This window comes from Leopardus geoffroyi, chromosome A2 (genome assembly GCF_018350155.1).
Source record: "Leopardus geoffroyi isolate Oge1 chromosome A2, O.geoffroyi_Oge1_pat1.0, whole genome shotgun sequence".
Lineage (NCBI taxonomy): Eukaryota > Metazoa > Chordata > Mammalia > Carnivora > Felidae > Leopardus > Leopardus geoffroyi.
The window spans coordinates 3,324,077-3,327,554 of NC_059331.1; the positions used below are offsets into that span (position 1 = coordinate 3,324,077).

Consider the following 3,478-nt stretch of genomic DNA (forward strand, 5'->3'; position numbering starts at 1 on the left):
TTCCCAATGACAGTCCCCTGGTAAACTGGAGGCCAAGTCTGTAGCACACAGTAGGTGTTCAGGCCACCTGCTGATTAGAGGGGCCGTTTTCCTCTCCTGCCTCTGCCCGCCACTTTGGGGGGCCCTCCCCCACCTTCTGGGAGAACCCCGGCCCCAGCTCTCATCAGAGCCTGATCGTTTCCCAGCCGCTCAGTGTAGCTCAATGAATTCTGGGCAGGAAGTCTGGTTTTCTGCTCTGGTTCAAGGTCTGGGGGAAAAGCGGGCACCGAATCAGGAGGGCTTTGGAGGCAGGGCCCCACAGAAGTGGCATCTGAGTCCTTGGACTTGAGGTATGACGTCAGGCAAATCGTACCCCTCTCTGGGCTTCAGTCTCCCCAGCGGTACCTAATTCAGGCCCCTCTGCACCGTCTTCCTCATTCCTTGTTTGACTTCCACATTTGTCCCTTTTGTGACTTAGCGGTTACAAAATACAGGACACCCCATCGTATCTGAATTTCTGATAAAAACACGTTAACGTTATCTATGTAACGTTAAACGACAATTTTAACCATTTTAAAGAACTAGGAGTCAGATACTTTTATTTGGTAATATTTACCATTATTTTTCTTACTGTGGTAAAAAAATATATTTATATAACATAAAACTTATAATTATCCCCATTTTAAGTGCACAGCTCAGTGAGATCAAGCACATTCACACTGTTGTGCAACCACCCTCACCATCCGTCTTCCAGACTTTCTCGTGTCCCCAAACTGAGACTCTGTCCCCGTGAAACAGTGACTCCCCAGCCCCTGCCCCAGCCCTGGCTCCCGCCATCTACTCTGTAATAGAATGGGACTCGTCTGGGGACCTCCTAGGAGTGGGATCCTACAGAATTTGTCATTTGTGTCTGGCTTGTTTCATTGAGCATGACGGGTTCAAGGTTCATCCACATTGTAGGATGTGTAACAAATCATTTTCTAGTTTAGAGATGTCACAAATATTGCATGAGACAAAGAGAACATACTTTTGGTGAAAAAGCATTTGCCGTGTATCAACGATTGAGATTTAACTGGGCATTCTGAATTCTATCTTTAAGGATACAATTCAACGAATTTCACTGTATATTTGCAAAGTAGTAAGACCCATCACCACAATCTAAGTTTAGAACCTATCCATCACCCCAAAAAGAAACCTCATGGCCCTTTTTGTGGAATCATAACTTTCACTCTGGATTTCTACCACTTGCTCGAGGCAACTGCTTTGTGTCTTGAAAGAATTGCCTTCCCCTCCCCCCCCTTTTGGACATTCCATCAAATGGCATATGACGTTGGAATCAGAGAATATGTGACTTTTGTCTGGCTTATTTCACTGAGTATAGTGTTTTTGAGGCTCATTCAGGTTGTAGTGGGTCAATGCTGCTTTCATTACTGAATAGTGTTTTGTTGTAAGGATAGAGCACGTCTGGTTTATCCATTCACCTGTTGATAGAGACTTGGGTGTTTGCGCTTTTTGGCCGTTGAGAATCATGTTGTGGCGTCTACTGGCATGCAAGTTTTTATGTGGAGTGTATCTTCATTTCTCTTGGGTAGACACTGAGAGATGGAACTGACAGGTCATGTGGTTAAGTCTGTTTAACTCTAAAAGAAAAGTATTTTTGAGATCTATTTCACACGTATAAGGAAGTATCTTGAGACTAAAGAATGATGTTTGTACCCTGCGATCAAATCTGTCCAATGTTTTCCCAAGAAGCTAACGTAGGGGTGCCTGGGTGGCTCAGTCGGTTGGGAGTCTGGCTCTTGGTTTCTGCTCAGGTCATGATTAGCTGGGAGTCCGCATCCAGCTCTGTGCTGACAGTGTGGAGCCTGCGTGGGATTCTCTCTCCTTCTCTCTCTCTCTCTCTCTCTCTGCCCCTTCCCTGCTCACACTGTCTCTCTCAAAATAAATAAATAAAAACTTGGGGTGCCTGGGTGGCTCAGCTGGTTAAGCGTCCGACTTCAGCTCAGGTCATGATCTCACGGTTCGTGAGTTCAAGCCCCGCGTCCGGCTCTGTGCTGACAGCTCGGAGCCTGGATGGAGCCTGCTTCTGATTATGTCTCCATCTCTCTCTGCCCCTTTCCCCACTCGTGCTCTCTCTCAAATGTAAATAAAACGTTAAAAAAATAAAAACTTAAGAACCCGAAGCTAAAGTCAAAGCTAAACTTCTCACAAATGTCCACAAGGCACTACGATAGGTCCTCAGTAGACCCCTAGAGCCTTACCTGCCTGTCCCATTCATTCACTCCATCATCTTTAGCTTAGGCGTTTGCACTTGCTATCAGCTCTGCCTTAAGCGCCCTCTCAGTATCCACTTCGCCGTATTGACCAATTTCTATTCATCCTGCCAGTCTCCAGTTAGACCACATCCTGCAAAAAACCCTCCCTGTTCCCTCCCCCACTACTCAGCATTTTCTTAAGCTCTCTGGCTCTTTTGAGTTCCTACAAAGGGTCCTAATTACAAAGAAATTAAGTGGCTAACAACTTCTAGTACTCCCAGTATTTCTGATTGCCAGGCACACTTCACAGCGCTTTAGGGGTGACGAAATCACCCTAATTTTCACTTTTACGCCCCTCTAAGATAGGCACCCTTATGAGTCCCATTTTATAGGTCGGTAGGCTAAGGCACAGAGTTTAAGGAATTGGGCCACGCAGTGCGCAACAGCTTTCTAAAATGAATATGCATAACGGGTATCTTGTGGCTCGGCTCAAGACATTCCCGGGAGGGAAGAAGTTCCTGCTCAGTGCGCTCTGTGGCTGTTACTCCAAAGAACACCTCAAGTCCCGCCCCTCCCAAGCCCCGCCCCTCGGGCAGGCAACGGCGCGTCCCTATTTTGAGTTGAACCTCTCCTATCACCATATCCAATGGCGAACAGCTGCTTTAGCCCCGCCCCCTATGGTAGCCAATGACTGCTCCTTACCTTGAGGCCCTTTCGAGTGGTAGCCAATGGCCTGCGGCCCTCCGTTCAGCCCCGGCTCGTGGAGCGGGCGGCTTTCAGGGCCCCGCCCCCTGCATTGATTAGGCCTCCTTTCGGTGGTAGCCAATGGCCTGCCTCCTACTTTTAAAGCCCTCCTTCCGTGGCGGCCTATGGCCCGCCCCTCTGCCCTAAGCCCCGCCCTGAAGAAGCTTGGCTGGCCGCCTCACCACTCCCTGAAAGCCTCCGTTTCCCTCCTCCCACCTTTCCCCTTTCACCTCCCATAACCTCCGCCCCGCTCCCATTAGGCCTCTGGGTCACGCCTCTTGGCTCTGCCCGTTACCCAATCCCGTTAACTTGCTCTGCTCCAACCCCTCTTCTCATTGGTCCTCATGCTCCTCTATCCCCGCACGTGGTTCTGAGCGACGGCGTCTCCCGCCCGTGACGACCGGAGGGCGGGACTTCCGGAAGCCCGCAGTCCAATAAGCAGGCGCCGGCTCTCTGCCCAGGCGCCCGCCCCCGCCCCCTAGGCGCCCCGCTCCCGCCCC

General features: G+C 49.9%; 1 long non-coding RNA gene across 1 annotated transcript; it reads right to left on the minus strand.

The window, feature by feature from the left end:
- Positions 1-1,040: 1,040 nt before the first annotated feature.
- On the minus strand, positions 1,041-3,377 carry LOC123605136. Its single transcript, XR_006715592.1, has 2 exons — positions 2,937-3,377; positions 1,041-1,619 (listed from the first exon to the last, which is right to left on the minus strand). It is a non-coding gene; the product is annotated as an uncharacterized LOC123605136 (long non-coding RNA).
- Positions 3,378-3,478: the final 101 nt, after the last annotated feature.